This window comes from Bos mutus, chromosome 4 (genome assembly GCF_027580195.1).
Source record: "Bos mutus isolate GX-2022 chromosome 4, NWIPB_WYAK_1.1, whole genome shotgun sequence".
NCBI classification, from domain to species: Eukaryota; Metazoa; Chordata; class Mammalia; order Artiodactyla; family Bovidae; genus Bos; species Bos mutus.
Window position 1 is genome coordinate 61,384,422 of NC_091620.1, and position 19,702 is coordinate 61,404,123.

The 19,702-nt window shown below is 39.5% G+C and overlaps 1 protein-coding gene and 1 long non-coding RNA gene across 2 annotated transcripts in view; one reads left to right on the forward strand and one right to left on the reverse strand.

Moving 5' to 3' along the window:
- The window catches only part of LOC138987624 (uncharacterized), a 398,295-nt gene extending 389,329 nt beyond the window's left edge, over positions 1-8,966 (forward strand). Inside the window, exons 4-5 of the long non-coding RNA XR_011464010.1 lie at positions 7,613-7,730; positions 8,862-8,966. This is a non-coding gene — a long non-coding RNA (uncharacterized lncRNA). The remainder of the gene's footprint in view (positions 1-7,612; positions 7,731-8,861) is intronic.
- IMMP2L (inner mitochondrial membrane peptidase subunit 2) overlaps positions 1-19,702 on the reverse strand; it is a 949,675-nt gene that overhangs the window by 8,873 nt on the left and 921,100 nt on the right. The gene's annotated exons all lie outside the window — the stretch shown is intronic.

Here is a 19,702-nt window from a genome sequence, read left to right on the forward strand (position 1 = left end):
CGTGGAGAGCAGGCCACTAGGAACATGGGGCTGCCCTCGGAGCCAGCTCTTTGGTGCTGTGGTTCAATCTGATGCTGCAGGTGGGGAGTGTAGGGCAGAGTCCCATGCACTGGTGACGAATCCCGAAAGAGCAGGGCATTGTACACAAGGTACTAATCCCCTGGAAGGACTCTAGCTAGATGGAGGACAGCAGAGATCATCACAACGCCAGCCACCAGGAAGAGACATCTGACACCTCGCTCACTGCATCTTGGTGTCAGAGTCATGAAGGAAAACACAGCGCCATCAAGCACTGGATAGAACGGTGTATCACACAGAGAAGAGACAGAGCAAGATTGCTTCCTTCATGGGTGTCGGTGACACTCAGCTCCATAGAGGATGCCCCGATTGTGCAGGGACGCCTTCCTCAGCCTACCTCTGCAGTCACCACTTTCTGGTCATGTCAGTATTACACAACAACATCAGCACTAAAAGCAGTCTCTTCAAAATAACCTACAAGACTGAGAAAGAGAGAAAGGTTGAGGAGAGCAAGATATTTCCCTTATCAGGTAGCATAGAAGTGAATTTTCTTGAATATATGAACAAAAAAGCAGATGTACAGCCTAAGTAAAGCAAACAATTAGAAATAAAGACAGGCAAAAATGTATCATATGGAAAAATAAGCAACAACACTGTTTCAAAATATTATGAAAAAAATATTTTTTTAAAAGTCTGAAGGATAGAAATGCTGCAACCTACTTGATTCTTACACATGGATTAACATATACAGATTTGACATTTCATTAACACTGTCTGATGCAGTAGACAAGGGTCATGAAGAGAAGAGTAGTGGCTTGTCACCCAGCACACATTCCCAAGATGCTTATCAACACAGCACCGAGCAGATAAAACATAGTTCTCCAAACAAAAACATGCAGGGAGACTGCTTGCACTCTAAGCAAGCACTGACGGACATCTACTCCAAGACAAACAAATAACTCAGTGCTTTGGCTGTTGAGGTGAATGAGAGGCAGGAGGGCTGTGTGCCAAAGAATTATGTGGAAGACAAACAAGGAAAATATCAAGACTCCTAAGACCTAAGCAAAAAAATCTATTTACTAGTAAATGAGGAGAGAAGGAAAACTAGAAAAATGGAGAAGAGGGGAAGCAGTAGCTGATAAAGTAGAAGGCGCAGAAGCAGCACAATGAGAAAGCTTTACATGTGGGGAATGAACCACTTCCATTACCTCCTCCCACAGAGCCCCAAGTAGCAGCACCAGTTATGAGGACACATCGCCATCCAGAAAAGAACCCAGCATTGCTCTTTTTGCTCCTTGAAAATGACAAGAGGAAGGGTCCTTGTGTTGGGGAATAGTTCCCTTAGATGAGAACACTTCTCTTCCTAAAGACGCAATACAGGCTGATAACACCTTATCTGCAATTCCAAAATCCAACAAGCTACAAAAATTCACTGTTGTGTAATCTCTAGTAGCAAAAACCAGACGTGACCCAAACTGTTTGTTAGAAAATCATACCCTTTATTTTTCCCCTCAGTGTGCCTTTCATAATTTTTGCTCCAGAAATATTAATGTGCTTGATTATAGACATTACCCCAGACTCTACTGGGAGCATTACATTACGGTATAGATATCATTCAGCTGCTGTTTGCACACACTGACACTACCTTCCCAAAATCCAAACAATCTGATTTCTGAAGTATCTGCCCTCCGAGGTTTCAGATCTGGTATTACTGTCTTTAAATATCTGCAAAAATGAATATTTACCAAAGAGGATAAATGTCACCAGAGTTTTGGCTCAGTCCTAGGTGGGATGGGACCCCATCTGGGATCTCACTATCTGACGAGAGAGAGAGATATTTAAACAGAGCATCAAAATACAACCCGATAGAGCAGATATGAGGAGGAGCCTGGCAGCAGAGGGTGTGGTCACGCCTTGGGAAGTTTCCTCTGAGCCCATGCATCTAAGCTGCCTCCCAGGGATGCTGGCGACCTCTCTCCTGAGGGTAGATCTTTACCCAATGAATCTCCTGCCAGATTTTTGTCTAGAGCATCCTCCTAATCCTCCATACCCTCCACTGAGGTGCAAATTTGAGACGATGTGATAGGTTGATACAACCCAATATTTTGCCATTGAAAAGGAAAGCCATAGTACTTTACAAAAGATTCCAAATGAGATTCTCTCATCTAAAGGCCTCATTCTAGGACAAGTGTTTTCCTTCATAACCAACATTTTTAACTCTAATCATTTCAAAGCAATTTTCCTGTTCAAGACTGAGCTTCAATCAGAATGTATTTTCAGGTCACTTCATGGCATCTTCACAATTCTGTCTAGATAACTATAGAATCATGCATAATCATTCTAGTCCCCCCTAGACTCTTTGAGTAAGTAGTTAGTTCAATTTTTTTGTAACTATTTTATGCAGAAATAGATACAAAACAGGCCTCTAGGGATATCTCCAGCTAATTTTCATGAATTAATTTCCCAGGATTAATGTTTATGCACCAGTCTCTTCACCACATAATCAAATCACTGGAGTTGAAGTGGTCTAACTCTTTATTTTGCAGCTTGATTAAGCAGGTGATGAAATACTTGAATATAATTTGGAGAGTGAGAAACTCACAGTATCCACAATAAACCACAGTGGAGGATGACTTACTGACGATGCCTTGGATGTTGACTGGTGTTCTCTCTAGTAGCTCATGTTTTCCAGGCTATTTTTATGTAGGAGATAAAACAGTTGCATAAATACATGCGGGGAGAGGCATAAAAGTCTTTACTGTTGTTGACATTGTTTTAAACCATGCTTAGACCATTGGGCAGACAGCACTGAGACAACCTAGAGGGCCATTGGTAGGAGAGGATTCGGGACAAGAAGGTTTCAATAGCTACTGCCAGCCCTGCTGCCATGGTAGATGCAGCCACTCTTGGCCATGGTAAACTCTGTCTTTCCTGCCAGATGGTGAGATCCTAGATAGGTCCCATCCCACCTAGGACTGAGCCAAAACTCTGGTGACATTTATCCTCCTGGTAAATATTCATCTTTGCAGATATTTAAAGACGGTAATACCAGATCTAAAACGGTGGGTGGTTTTCTGGCATCCAGCCTCTTTCTAACTATCTCTCCCTACTTCCACCCCTCTTTTATTCCTTTTTTCCAAAAGAAAATGAGGAGGCTTTCAAAACAATGAACCAGAAACAAGAGAAGGTCCATAAAAATGACAGCTCTGAGGGCCAAGATGGTTGCTGTGGAGAACACACATGGTATGTTTTTGTCTTCCTGGTGACTCTCGGATAGCTAGCTTACACAACCCTCAAAGGAGGGGAGGGAGAATCCCGGTTTTTTAAGGGAAACTAAGTTTTTGTCTGAGTAAATTTCTACAAGCTCTCAGACGTGGGCTTTGCCACAAGATACCTAAAGCCTCAAAATGGACAGTGTGCATGGAAGTAGGTTCCACCCAAAAGACTGTAGAACAATTCAATTTGCTGGCAATTAGTTGAATTCTGTTCTGTAAGAGATTAAGGTAACGTCATCTTGTATGTAGTCTAGTTGTTCAGTCTCTAAGTCATGTCTGACTTTTTGTGACCCTATGACCTGGAGTGACCGACTTCCCTGTCTTTCATAATCTCCCAGAGTTTGCTCCAACTCATGTCCAATGAGTTGGTCTAACTTATTCCAGTGATAAGTACTTGGATTACCTGGAAGCACAGATAGATAGAATGCCCTTTAAATGGTCTTTTAGAAATATCATTTCTTTCCATTGTGTTTCTGATATACAAGATCTGTTTTGTGTGGTTTGTGGCTGGAGATAATTCCTGACCCCCAGAATCTTGCTGTGTGTCTACAAGTGAGTGAAGAGTGGAATTAGTGATCTACTGAACTCTGCCCTTCTCCTCATCCCAGAACAATATCTTAGTGGTCAGAGCTATAACTACTGTTCTTAAATTTAAGCTTACCAAAATCTAAAGAATTGGGTTGACAAGGAAAAAATAAAGTACACAGTATGATAAAAGATAACTGAGAGAATGGCCTAAACCATAGCAAAACTGGCTTTTCTAGGAGAAATATCTGCCAGGTATTTGAAGTGTTAAAGGTACACATAGTGAAGTAGGATCTTAATGGTCAGTGAGACCATTATAGGTGTGGGCATGGTATTCACAGGCAACCACCCATCTTAAGCACCTTTGTGTGTCTGTATCAGTCTTAGAAGCAATGCATCATCCACTGCCTACTCCCCAAGTTGGGTGGTCCAGATGTTCCTTCTTTCCACTGCCAGTAGCTAAGGGAAGGCACCTGAACAGGGCTCAACCATTCAGATACCCACATCCAGGACTATGAGTGTGGAGTGAGTTAAGCAAAGACACAGGAATAGTAGATTTCTGGCAGAGACAAGAGTGCCATGAAGTGCCCAGTGATGCCAGTTGCTGAACCTGTCATCCTGCTCCTAAGTGTGACATAAGGACTTCCTATGTTACTAATTTTCAAGCCTTCTTTCCATCCCATTCATTCAGTGATATCAAATATCAATATCCTTCCTATGACATCTTTTCTACCTAAATTAGTCAAGATGAGTTTGTGTTATTTGCAACCAAGATACCTGATTGATACACTGCCATAAAGATACATGTACAAGAATAATGTTTATAAGTATATTAGAAATTAAGTCTAATCCCCAGTCCCTCAGGTGAGGAAATTTAGGCTCAGAAAAGCTGCCTAGCTCAGTTAGAGTTCGGATGCAGCACTGGCTCCTGGTTCAAAGTTGTTTTCACCATACCTGTCAGTGATACAAAGTGTAGAGCCCTGGAAATCGTAGTGTTTGGCATAGGGCTCTGCTTTCTGAACCCGCTTTTACCCCAGGGAAAAGTGAGGCCTTTCATTTTGTTCAGGGAAGGAAAAAAACCACCAAACATTGCACAGTGAAGTTTGTACACATCCACAACACTCTGTCTGGGAGCTGTTACTGATTTGCAACAGCAGGGCACGTTACAAGTCACTGGGCTGTAAGGAACGCCTGCTGGCAGTGACAGGAAAGCAGAGCTTACTACAGCCATGCAGTTATGTCCACATGCATGAAAGAGCCTGCAAAATGAAGAAATAGGGGAAGACTCTAAAAGATATTCCCACTCAGGGGTTTCCCTGGTGGCTCAGATAGTAAAGAATCTGCCTGCAATGTAGGAGACCTGGGTTCCATCCCTGGGTCAGAAAGATCCCCTGCAGAAGGGAATGGCTACCCACTCCAGTATTCTGGCCTAGAGAATCCCATGAACAGAGGAGCCTGGTGGGATACTGTCCATGGGGTTAAAAAGAGTCAGATATGACTGAGTGACTTAACACTTAACTCCACAGGACTTATAGGTAAAAGCCTACTGTGTGCAAAGCAAAGGACATGGTGTTCTAAATGTACTAAGATATATAACCCATAAATCTGAACTTGAGGAGTTTACGACTCAGAGGGGAAGATGGTTGGCACAAGCTTGATCCACAGGATATGTTTGGCACAAGTGGAGGTTGCAGGGAATGAAAGTGACCTGGTGAGTAATACAGGCCATTGAAGGATCAAGAGGAGTAACAGGGATGGCCACCTCTGACCACAATCTGAGGAAAGAAAAGAAAAGAGTGTGGAAAGCAAGAGAACGGTCAGGAGATTTTTACAATGGTGCTACCGAGAGATATGATTGTGGGTAAGAGAAATGGAGAGAAAGGAACCTTTGGGAATGAAATCCACATTTCCTAGCATGGTGGACCTGGCTCCCCGCTCCTCAACTTGTGCTAGAATCAGGCTTACACCTCCGCACAGCTGCACAGACTGCTGCTTCTGCCTCCTGAAAGGCTCTGTTTCACCCTTTACCTGGAAAACTCCTCTTCATCCTTCCAGACACAGCTTACATGTTACTTTCTCCTGGAAGGCCTCCAGGTCCTCTGCCCAGTCTCCACAGTTCAGACTTATTATGATAACTAGTGATTACCACCCTGTACAGGGAGGGGTATATTTAACTCTTTGTATCTTATGTGGTATGAACTTCCTGAAGCAGGTATTATCTCATATTCTATTGATAAACCCACGGCATGAAAGTAGAAAGAAGCTCAAAAAATGTTGATTGATTAAATAAATGAAACCCAAGAGCATGTGGATTTAGACTGGTTATAGTTTAGCAACTGGTTAGACCTGGGAGCTGAGAAAAGAACAGGATTTGGAGATGGCTCATTTCTCACCTCCTCGAAAGATGGTAATGCTATTAACAATAATAGATCACAGTAGAAGGAGCAGATATGGGAAATAACAAATTCAGTTTTGGATGACCAATCTGAGGATTCTATTGAATATTATGGGAAAACAACCCAAGTGCAACTGAAAATTCTGTGCAAAAGTCTAGGCAAGGGTAGGAAGTAGACATTCAGGACTCACCCAGTTGTACCCTGGGAATTAATGTGCTCACCTAGAGAAGAAGAAAGACTGCTAAGGACACAGCCCAGGGGGCATTGCATTTCAAAGGTAATGTTTGGAGGTTGTCAGCTACATGCAAGAATCAATACATTTTCTCGAGCAGTAACACATCCACCTCCAGACTAGAGCTTGTGAAACTTTTGCACAAGTAGAGACATATTGTTCTCAGCTTGTAAAAGGGTGAGCATTGAGAAAAAAGCACAGATTAAGGGAAGAAATACTTGTAAATCACCTTTAAAACTATAGTTACCAGTTTTTTTTTTTGTTTGTTTGTTTGACTGAGCCTAGAGAACATATAAAGATCCGGGGTGGGGGGGGAACTATTAAAATTCTAAAAATGATATTCACCTGGTATAGTTATACATTTGTATATATGTAATGACTCATATGGAATAAATATGTAATATAATAACAGATCAGTGGGTTGATCAAACTATATCCTCTAATGGAAAGAAATGTTTTGTTACTTTTAAACATTTTGTTTTCAGAAGGTAAGTAAAATGCTTTCTAAGAATTTTAGCTGAGTTTTAAATGCATTTCAGACTGTATGAACTAAAAATGCTACTTAAATGGCTGTATTATTTATGAGAAATAATACTGTTTATGAGGAATAATAATAAATCTTTTAGTTTAAATATTATGATCTATTTATTTACTTTTAATCAGGTTCACTCTTAAGTGAATAAAAAACAAAAATTTATTGAATAGATCTTTGTCTTACTTTTATTAGTTGTAAAGAATCTTGTTGCCTTCTTGAGAAGACATCTTGCTAGTATAGTTTGAATCAACAAAGAAATGATGATACTGTGATCATGTGGAAAGCAGACACACAAAGAAAAAGTTAACTATGTGATGTGATGGGTGTGTTAATTATCTTGGTCTTGGTAAACATTCCACAGTATATATGCATATCAAACCATTCCATTGTGCACTATAATTATATATTTGTCATGTATTACTCAATAAATTTGGGAGGGGGAAACATATTGGCCCATCATCAATTCTAATATTAAGTCCTGAATATATAGTCCTAATTATTTTGTGCATTAGGGAGAATTAAATTAATGGAGTCATCTCAGCTTTGTATGCTTTGTATTGCTGCTATGATTTTTTGGTTGTTTTGAGCTTCTACAAATAATAGTTGTCTGGCTTTTGTACTTTGATTACAGTAGTTAATTCAGAGAAATCTCTTGAGGACTACTCAACATTCAATCAATAAACATGCTAACACAATGCCAGGAGCTGGGATGCTGTGTGAGACAGCAATTGCAGTATATTGAAATCAGGGTAAGAGTAAACAACATTTAGTCTTTTGATTTTTAATATGCACAGTTATTATCTAAATAACAGACAATATTTAAAGTTGAAGTTTGTATAATGATAGATAATCCATGTCAAAGATGGTGTAGTAGCAATAAGACAAATAGTGGCTGGACTACTAAGAAACAAAAGGAATCCCCAAGAGCTAACTATAGACTATGTGTGGATTATTTACAGAAACTTTCTATATTCCAAACTATTTGCTCAGTTAGCATGAATGATTCTAAGTCATATCTCCTTTCTCTAATATTAGCTGTGTGTGTGTGTATGTGTGTGTGTGTGTATGTACCTTGGAAAGGTGGATAATTTCAATAGTGGCCTAAGGAAATTTAATAAGGGAAAATTTATTTTTCCAGTGCAAAATTACAAATTATCTTTGATCTGGAACTATGCATTATACATGACTTTACTCCACTGACTCAGATAATTGAACATTGTCTAATGTATGAATCCTCTTAATGTTGTACCAAGCAATTTTGTTGTCTTATATGTTAATGTTGACAGTGCAATAGGCTGATATGCACTGTTAAAACTCTAGATGCTTTATATTAATAAATTCATAGATTTATGTTACGTTGTCAGGACTTAAGCCTAAGGAAAGACTGGGCTTAGCCCTTGTGGCCCCAGAGCTAGGTGGAAATATTTGCTGTCTCGGGGTGAGGAACAGAGATTTGGCCGATAATGATGGTTTGCACATATTGGGCGCTCTGTCTTCACGGCTGCTCTGTGCCACCTTGTCAGTGTCAGGAAAGTGTCATCAGTCATTACCAAAGTAGGTGGAGTACACAAAACACTGGGAGTAGAGCTTGCCCTGCCTCTGGATAAAGTCTTCTCATGAAGATCCTGGCCTTATTTAGTCTGTCACACATTCAGTGCTGATAGCAACAGTTCCAATTAGCTTTCCCTGTCCTGTTAGTAGTCCCTCCCTGCCCTTGGCTGGCTTTTCCATGTCTTAAACTGGAAAAGCCAACTGCTTCATTACTTTAAAAAGAATGTTTAACTTAAGGAGATGGAAGGGATATCTCAACCCAAACAAACCTGTGAAAGACAAGAGTCAAAAAAGATCCTCTCTAATCATAAAAAATCCTGATGATTCAGCATCAATAGCACACTGTCCATGTTGCTGGTGTAACATGATACCTGGATGGTCCACGGAAAAGGAGTAGAGTGAACATCAGTAGCAGAGTGCTGAGAGCAGAAACTCTGGAGTCAAGAAATCCCACAGGGTGGGATCCAGACTGGAAAAATCAATAGCTGTTCATCTTTGGTAAGTACTCCATTTCTTTCAGCATTACTTTTTCCATTGTCAAAATGGGAGCAAAAATAATCCACCTTGCAAGGTTGCCATAAGAACGAAAGGGCAGGAAGTACACAGGTCTAACAGAGCCTGTTACATACTAACTACTATGCTAGCCCCATGGTAAATCAAGTGCAGAGGAAGCCTGAAGTATATAATAAAATGACGACAAAAGAGAAGAAAATGAAGTTTGTAATAGCTACATTATATTGCATCCCACTGTTAACCGTGAGTAGTGTCCAAATATAGGTTATGCCTTTGAGAAAAATTGTATTTAGTTAGTTTATGATATTGGTTTATAAGTTCAAAAATGATTGCAAGAATTCTGTCCCAATAAAGTTACTTCTTAGGAGCTCCATCAACAATAGCAATAAAACATGGTTGCTGTTATGCTTAATTTTTTTTTTTGATACAGGGCTAAACTTTTTATTGAGCTCATCTCAGTGTATAGAAAAGCTCCTACAATCAAAATCCTCTGGATTAAGGTAACATCCCTAAGAGACCTCTGGCGCTGGTACAGGCATTTGCAGTAATGAACAAAAGAGGAACAGAGGGCTCTGCTGTTGCTTTAAATTACATGTGTGACAGATCACAGAAAATTGCTCTTAGGTAAATGAGCAATATTTTCTTGATTTTCTCCCAGCTCTTCAATACCAGCTGAATGAAGGTCCCCAGGAAGCAAGCATTTTCTTAGCAAAATAATGCTGAACTATAAATGATACCAGTTTCTGACCATTGACTCATCCCTTAACCTTTGCTGACTTCTGTTTACACAATGCTGTGGAACAGTGAACTTAAACATCAGTGGCCTGTCTTCAGTCTCTATCTTCCTCTGTAATTTTCAGCCCTGCTGATCACTCCTGGCTAAAAGCCACCCCCAGTGATTCGTTCTCTTCCTAGTGCTCTAAATGTACTCCAGTTTTGCTGGCTTGTCATCATCCCAATTTCCTGCATATAGGTATTCCCTGGAGTTATATCTTCTGTCTGTATATGTATTCCCTTGGTAAGATCATTCATTGCCGTATCTTCAGTCCCCACCACTCTGTCAATAATCCTCAAATCCCTATTTCTAGCCTTAGCCTCTCTCCTGACCTCCAGACCTGAATCTCCCCCAAACAGGGAGTCCTCATTAGGCAAACATGATGTACACAACATACCAGCTCATCAGCAGTCCCCTCAAATGAGTGCCTTACCCTGGGTTCTTGATTTGGAGATCTCCTTATTGCCCAGTCTTAACTATAATCTTGAAGCCATAATTAGATGTCTGACTTTGCCTCACCACTGTCTTATCAAATTCATTGCCAGATTCTTCCTTGCTTGAGTCCCTCTGCTCCTTCCTATTCTCACCACTGTCATCCTGGGACAGGTTCTGATTTCCTGTTTCCTGAATAAACACAGCAACCTCTATCCCAAACTCCCCAGTTCCAACCTTGTTTTATTGCAACTGCCATCCATACTGGTACCAGATTGCTTTTCTAAAGCTTGGCTTCCATCAGGTAATTCCCAGGATTATCACACTTCAGTGATTCTTCACTGCCTCCTCATATAAATAAGAGAAGTACAGCATAGCATTCAAGACAATAACAGGCCCACTTACCTACATTTCTATTCTTTTCTCTCACTCTTCCTTTATCATGTATCTCATGGTACATAAGGTACCATGTACCTCCAGCTCCAAATGAGTTCTTCAGGGTGACTTTAGTGTCCATCAGAGCTTGAGAACTCCTGCCCTAAATTATAACCAAACTGAAATGGTCACAACGATTGCTTGGTTCGTCTGCACCTATGCCTGTACTCTTGCCGCCTCTCAGTATCTTCATCATCACCTCCACATTCTCATTCTACCAAGCTTTTGACTTCTAGCAACATTTCTTTACAGATTTTTAGAAAAACTCTCTTCCACTCTCAGTTCCATATATTTCTCTCTCATTCAGTTCGGTTGCTCAGTCATGTCTGACTCTTTGCGACCCCATGAATCGCAGCATGCCAGGCATCCCTGTCCATCACCAACTCCTGGAGTTCACTCAGACTCATGTCCATTGAGTCAGTGATGCCATCCAGCCATCTCATCCTCCGTTGTCCCCTTTTCCTCCTGCCCTCAATCCCTCCCAGCATCAGAGTCTTTTCCAATGAGTCAACTCTTCGCATGAGGTGGCCAAAGTATTGGAGTTTCAGCTTCAGCATCAGTCCTTCCAATGAACACCCAGGACTGATCTCCTTTAGGATGGACTGGTTGGATCTCCTCGCAGTCCAAGGGACTCTCAAGAGTCTTCTCAACACCACAGTTCAAAAGCATCAATTCTTCGGTCCTCAGCTTTCATTACCTTATTTATAATCATATAGTATGCCTTTATCTTCCCTAGATGACTGTATGGTCCTCTAAGGCAGAACCTGTGTCTAATATATCTTTTCATTCCTTAAATTACTCTGTAACATTTTATCCATAATGGGCACTCAACACATACCTTCTTCATAAACAAATAATAGAATGTCTAAAATAACCACATTTCCCTAGACAAGGCCAGTTTAGGAAAGAACCACTAACTACGTATGGCTGACAACATGAAGTGCATTTCATAACATTGATTACTTTAAAATATAGATCTTTTATCAAGCATAGACATATATCTTTAAAAATAAACTTTTGAGCTTTTACTTCTTGGCAAAACACCCAAAGTTGTATACATAAAGGATTCTAATTACTACTTTATATAAACAAACTGCCTATGGCATATCATCTTTTTCAAAGATGACCACAAAAGTACCTCACAACCCAAATGCTCTTCTGCAGTGTCATCTTGCCACCTCACTTTCCCTTTAAGAGGTGAAGTCTATTTCTTCATCTGGTTGGGAGTGGGTACCTGTGACTGCTTTGATCAATTCTGGTCAGAGCACTTAAAGTGCTCTGGCAGCTTATGCTTCTTGGAAACTATCTGTCATGTGAGAATTGTGACTCTGTGAGATCACCATGCTGTGAGCAGCCCAAACCACACTGAGAGGCCCTGGAGAATGAAATGTCACATGAGAGGAGAGAGGGAGGTAACAAAGAACGCAGAAGCCACCAGACATTTCAGCAAAGATGCTCAAAGTGGGTCCTCCAGCCCTTTCCACTCTAGTTGATGCCACATGAGTCAGACACAAACCACCTAGCTGAGTCTTTTCTGAATTCCTGATGCATAAAATTGTGGGCAAAATAAAATGTTTGTTTTACACCACCAGGTTTTGGCATATCTTGTTACGCAGCAATATATAAACACTACTCATCATTGCTTTAGACACGTAGAGCTGTGTCCATGCAAATGCAAAATTAAACTAGTATGCCAATAAAGCAGCACATAATCTTACAAACAAACTGATATCCTGTGCAGCCTAAATGCTGAGAAAACCCAATACTAGCCAATTAGTACCAATGCTCCTTTATTATGTCCTTAGCAAAAAATTAATAGGAAACATGAATTTGTTTTGTTTTGTTTTGAAACATGAATTTCTTATCTCTAATATTTTCCAAGTCCAGCCTCTATTACAGAGGTACATTAAAAAGTAAGTTAAAAAATAAGCTGTAGAATATCAAAGAAACATAGCTGAAGAATATTAAAGAAACACAAGATGTAGGTAAATAATTAGAAAAGTTGTCAAATGTATTCTGGTAAGTCCATTCTTAGTTTATATGAATTATGATGTATCCCAATACTAAAATTCTATACATAGCCATTAAAAATAATTATAGAGCTACACTGGCAGTAAAAATGTTCATAATATGTTAAAGGTAAAAAGCCAAATACAAAACTGTGAAGAACACAGTTGTCTTTTTGTAAAGTTATGCATTTGTCCCCTTTTCTCCTAACCCCAACACATATATTTTTTCCTTCAGGAAAAAAAAAAGATTAAAAGGACACATATCAATCTGTTCCTTGGACAGCAAGTAGACCAAACCAGTCCATCCTAAAGGAAATCAACCCTGAATACTCATTGGAAGGAATGATGTTGAAGCTGAAGCTCCAATACTTTGGCCACCTGATGAGAAGAGCTGACTCATTGGAAAAGACCCTGATGCTGGGAAAGATTGAAGGCAGGAGGAGAAGAGGGTGACAGAGGATGAGATGGTTGGATGGCATCACCGACTCAATGGACATGAGTTTGAGCAAGCTCTGGGAGTTGGTGATGGACAGGGAAACCTTGTTTGCTGCACTTCATAGGGTGGCAAAGAGTCAGACACAATTTAGCAAGTAAAGAACAACAAATACATTCTCTACAGTGACAGCCTGGACCTTCTTTTGCTTTTTGTTGTTGATTTGTTTTTTGTTTGTCATTCAGAGTCCTGAAACAGAACAAACTACCCACAGTATTAGGAAACAACTAAACAACTAAAGTTTGCTGGTTAGCCTTTCCCTGGGGAGGTCAGGCCTTTCACGGCCCAGGCCTTCTATAGAGGTTTCTGTCTCAATTCTCACACACACCTCAGCTTACACAAACCACATTTCCTGCACTAAGATAGGACCTATATATAGCTTGGTAACCACCCAGACTGCAACACCTTCACGTGTTGAGTTTACTTCACTTTGTTTTCCCAGTTTTTTTCCTCAAGGTCAACTTTGTATTATATTTGGTCTTTTTAAGTGTTTATAGAAAGAGGGAATTTAACATTCATTCAGCCTGCCATATTGATGGCACTTCTTTAATTTTCATTAAAATTGATGGCATTTTCTTTAATTTTGTTATATTGATCTTGCAATTAATTAAAAAAACCTCAGTTATTGAAAATGGGCTAAGCTTAACATAGTATTTTAGATTCTTATATATAGATTATTAAAGAGAATCATAGCACTTGATTTTAGGAACTGAAAATAATCTTTTTTTAAAGAAAAGTCTCAAACCTTGATGATTATATAAGATTTGTTATTTAATTTTTCTTTTGGTATAGATTATCACTAGGAGTATAAACAGCTCTTTCTAGGAAAAAATTCTGAGCAATCTTAACCAGTGTGAAAACAGCTAGAAGCAGGAAATTAAAATATTGCTTATTCCTATGAAAGGCAGGCGATTCCATTAGATAATGTCAGTGTGATCAGTTAGTGATTTATTAAACAGTATAGAACAGAGGAACCCATACAGTTCAAGACATAGGACAGGGTAGGTTTGAATGCTAGACCTGCCTGATACTAGCCATGTGAACCTGGACAAAACTTTTAACCTAATATCAAGAATACATTCTGTTAAAGTTGTGATGATCAGAAAGGCAGAAAGTGCTTAGTAACTCATTTTATTGCTTTTGTTATTGAGAGCAGTTTGGGACTTAAGGGAGATTGGGACTATAAATAGTTTTTCTCAAAATACAGCCCAAGATATCTGCATAATACCCTGCCAGGGTGCTTATTCAAATTTCCACTTTAAACAGTCCTTACTGGTGATGTTTCTCCAAGTTTCAAGTTTGAGATCAACTGGTTAAGTATATAAAAGTAACAATTTTTGTAAGAGAATACAGGGCATGTAAAAAAAGAACTGAAGTTCCATTTGAGACAAAGAAGAATGAAAACTAAAGACACCTTTTATGAACTACAGGATGTACACTAACTGGTCTGCTTCTCAAGAAGAGCAGGGGTTTTTGTGTGCTCTAATGCAAAGTGTGGAGAAGGCAATGGCACCCTACTCCAGTACTCTTGCCTGGAAAATCCCATGGATGAAGGAGTCCATGGGGTTGCTAAGAGTCGGACACGACTGAGCGACCTCACTTTCACTTTTCACTTTCATGCATTGGAAAAGGAAATGGCAACCCACTCCAGTGTTTTTGCCTGGAGAATCCCAGGGATGGGGGAGTCTGGTGGGCTGCCGTCTATGGGGTGGCACAGAATTGGACACGACTGAAGTGACTTAGCAGCAGCAGCAGCAATGTAAAGTGAGCTCCCAGCAGAAGAAAAATCACAGCCATCCCAACCACTCTAGTCCAAGACACCAGCATCTTTTACTAGGACTTTTTCCTCAGTCCCCTGGCAGGCTCAAAGGTCACCTTATCAGAGAAGCTTTCTATGACTTCAATATTTAAAATAGCATCATCTGGTTCTCCTTATGCTATGCTACTTTTCTTCACAGCACTTATCAATTGTCATATGTAATTGATAAACTACACATCATAGATTTATTTCTTTGTTTTGTAGATACATCCACTCACTAGACTATAAAACTATGAGAACAAGGACTTTGTTTGGCTAGCTGCTATATCCCTAGTGCCTCGAAGACTGCAGGGCACATGTCAAGAAATACTTGTTGATGAATGAGCCTAGGGAAGCCCTCTCTTTCTTTTGGTTTATTAGAATGGGGAATTCCTAGAGAGAATAGGAAAAAATAGTCGAGTTGGACCAGAAAGGAGGATGTATTGTGGGTGGTGGGCAAAGCAAACCAGTGTCATGAGTTTGAAATGAGGAGGAATCTCACACCAAAGGGAAAGAAAGGTAGAACTTCTGAGCTCCTGGAACTCTTGATAGAAATCAGTTTCTTGTAAGAGAAGGTCAAACCGTTCCTCTGGAATAGCAGCAGTAGCAATGATGCAAAGGAAGCTATAGAGACCCTAGCAAGTGGGAGGTCCTCTGCTTATTATGAAGCTTCCCTTTTGAGGGTCCCACAGATGGACTATTATCTCAACCAGGTGCTATGTTTCCTACCTTGGATGAGTATCCCAAATACAACAGACTTCAGACATCACTATTTCTGATGAATGGCCCTGGACGAATAAAAATATAAAACTATCTCCCTACAGATTTGTGAAATTCTGGAATACATAAGATATTAAGCTGCTTTTTTTTCCAGTTCAAGCTCTGGCCTTTGAAAAAAATCACATAAAAGTGAAAAGCTGGCTAAAAAAGAGAAATATAGTAGAATTTGTTTCTCTGGATAGTGACTTACAATTTTGGAATCATTGGCTCCTAGTAGGGACAGAGCAAAATTGCAAGAAGATGAGAAAGAAAGTGTTTGGCAGCCTTGCCCACTGGATAAAGATGTTCTAAACCCAGATCAAATAAGATACAAAAAAGAACAATAGATGTGATATAGAAAAAAAGAACCACAGTGGTAGACAGTCTAGGAAGTGTCAAGGGAATGAAGGGCAAGGGGAAGGGAAATAAAGTCTACTATTTAGGCTGATAACTGTGAATCAGAGCATAAATTCTGACACAGGGGAGAAAATGTGATCTCTTAGATATTCTTAAGGCATTATGAGAAAGGTACTCAAGACTGAACCCACCATTGATTAAGAGAGAGTGTGTGTGTTTAGTAGTTCCTCAGAAAGTTAAATATAGAATCACTATATGACCCAGCAACGCCTATTCTCATTATATATCCAAAAGACGTGAAGAATGCTCATAGCAGCACTATTCACAATAGTCCAGAGTGGAAACAATTCCCAAACCACCTGAATGGACTATATATATATATTTATGTTGTATACACACACACACACACACATATATATGTGTGTGTGTGTGTATATACACACATACACACAGAGAGACATACAACAAATTATTCAGTTATAAAAAGGAATGAAGTGCTGGTACATGAACATGGATAAACATGGATAAACCTAGAAAACATTGTGCTAAATGAAACAAGCCAGACACAAAAAGTCATACAGTGTATGGTTCCCTTTATATGAAATGTCCAGGTGAACCCTAGAAAATATATCATTGCCAGAGGCTTGGAGAGGAGGAAAAGAGGGGATTAGTTCCTTAATGGGTATGGGATTTCCTTCAATATCTTAAAAATGTTTTAGAATTAGCTGGAGATGCCAATTGCACAGCATTGTACATGAACCAAATACCACAGAGTTGTTTGCTTTAAAATAATTTCAAATTATGTGAATTTCATCTCAATAAAAAATATACAATCTCAAAGGTGAAAATATATCTTAAAAGTGTTTTTAAAAGACAGTGAGGGGTGGGTAGGGGAGGAAAGGGACTGGCAGGTGGTACATGATAGAAAGAGATATGCTTATAATGTGGGGTACTTCACAAGACTAACAGTGTCAGATCAGATCAGATCAGTCGCTCAGTCGTGTCCGACTCTTTGCGACCCCATGAATTGCAGCACGCAGAGAAAGGCAGAAGCCACCAAATTATGAAAGGAAGACAGTCAACTCAGAAAGACCATTAAGAACAATGCCTTCTAATTAAGAATGAAAAACAGATACAAAAAATGAATGATGTATTCAGATGGTGACATATACTCTGAACACTGCCAAGGTGAGTAAGGGGCACTCTGTCCCTCTAGGCTAACACTCTAATATAGCTGTGACTTTCAGAAGAAGACCTATGCCATGATGGAGAAAGATGGAAGAGTTAGGATCATTCAGACGAAGAAGAAAACACTTCAAAAGCGGGAACAGTAAAAGCGTCACGAACATTTGCACTGTCCCTTGCCGAATGGTCAGAGATGGGGGGAGGAGAAGTGAACAAGCACACAGAACACAAGGCATGTCACACGCTCTGAAGGCTCTCTCAGCACCAAGGTCAGCGAAGAGGGCTGTCACTAGACTAGGGCCCGACTGCCAGGCTAAAGAGTCTAAATTCTATTTATTAGTGGGGAGCCATGGAGGTTTGCGAGCACTGAATGACATGAGCTGTGCTTCAGGAAAATTAATCTGGCAGCTATGTGTATGGCTGATTAGAGGAACAAGGGACTCATGGTAGGGTGAGCAACAAGAAGTCGATTCTAATAGTCCAGGCAAGAGGAAATTGTACCTGCACTGAGATAATGGCCCTGGGATCAGAGAAAAGAGACAGATAAAACAGGTATTAGAAAGCTGACTGGAAGTAGGGGACAAAAAAGGGATTCTCCAAGAATTTGATTTAGAGAGACCAGGAAGGTAATTTGGTCATTAACTTAAAAAAAAAAAAGGAAGTGTTGTAGGTAATTAGATAGAAGGTGGATATGGAACAAACAAGAGTTCCATTTTGCATATATTATGTTTGAAATGCTAGCGGAGATTCCAATAGATAGTAATAAAGCCTGGGGGAGATGAGAGGTCTGGGAAACAATCATAAAGGTGTTAAGTGTTGAAATGTGATTGAAGTTTGTTATGCAAATGGTTGGTGAGCAGTTGGGGAAATGAAATTAACCAGAAGCAAGTACAAGTTTTCTGCCAACTAGTTATGCCAAATTAACCTCAATTCCTTTGTGACAGGTAGCTTGACTGTAAATCAGAGAACTGTTCTAGACATGGTATATCTTGATTGCAGCTAAACATGTGACAAATATTTTATATCCTTGGAAACATATCTGGGACAAAAGCAGATATAGATGGATTCGTAGTGGATTGAGCAACCGTACCTGAATCACATTGATTATGACATGATTGCAAACACAGGAAAGCCTAAAAAAGTTCTAACTTTACGCTAAAATGTTCATTACCTTAAAGAAATGGCTTATTTATCTCATTTAGTGGTTGAAAGGTAACTCCAATAGAACCCTAACAAAACATTTTGTTGGTTTAAAGTGCCATTCCATGGTTTGGCATTTTAACTAAACTTGAACACAGAAAGAATTTCTAAGAATTTATTTCAAATGAGTAATATACCTGTTACTTGTGAATATTATTTGGAAAGAAACTGCTAAACACAGCATGTTGTTTTTGTACAGTGTAAACATGGAAGCTTTCCTGTTTCATGATTTGGAAAGCTTACACATTTTTTTGTTCTAAAATACCATTGCCAAATGAACATATCACTATATGTTAATCTTTGTCAAAATATTTGTTATAAAGATGTTGCCTTTCAATATTTTGAATCATCAGTAATTTCCATATGAGGAATTTATTAGTAAAATTCCTTGAGGAGTCATCAGCAGGACCTGGGTGTTAAGCACAGGGAAGATGAAGAAATTGAGTTACTATCCAAACTCTCCAGCATAGTCATTGACTATGAGAGCCAATATACAATTTGCAAAATACACTGAAAATAAAGTATTAGAAAAGTGCCTAACAAAAACAATATGTTCTCTGCAAAGAGAAATCCATCATCCATAACTGCTGCTTAGTGGAATAAATAGGTTTAGTCGTTGAGATATTAATGTTATGTCTCAATATAAAACATAAGTTATAGTACCCTTACTAATGACACTTACAAAGCAGTTACCCCTCAATATGAGTCATCTTATTTCATTATAATTCTACCTTTAGAATCCAGAATTGTGAAGGATAAATGGATGAATGGATAAGCAATCTTTTCCCCAGTTTAGATACCACTGCAAGATTGCATTTGTAGTATGTGGCAGAGACTGCTACTTGCAAAACCAGCATGCCTCCTCTCCTTATTACAGTACACTGACTTTCTTCCTGTGGCAATATGCCAGTACAGACTGTGTTACCCAGCCTCCTTCATTACCAGTTTGGTCAAGGAGATGAAAATGGAAGTTAATGTCCACAAAGGCTTTTAAAAGGGGGGCTTTCAGAGGATACCCTCTCTCTTACCCTTGACTGTCTTCCTCTTTCTTCCTTTCTAGAATTCAGAACTGATGGCTGGTATCAGAAGCTTTGAAGCCATAGAAACTGACATAGAAATTTCAGCTCCCTGCCATTAGGACCTAAAGTTGTGCTAAAAGGATGGCAGCGCCAGAAGACAGAGAGCGTTCTGGACGTCTTAAAAGTGGAAGAAAG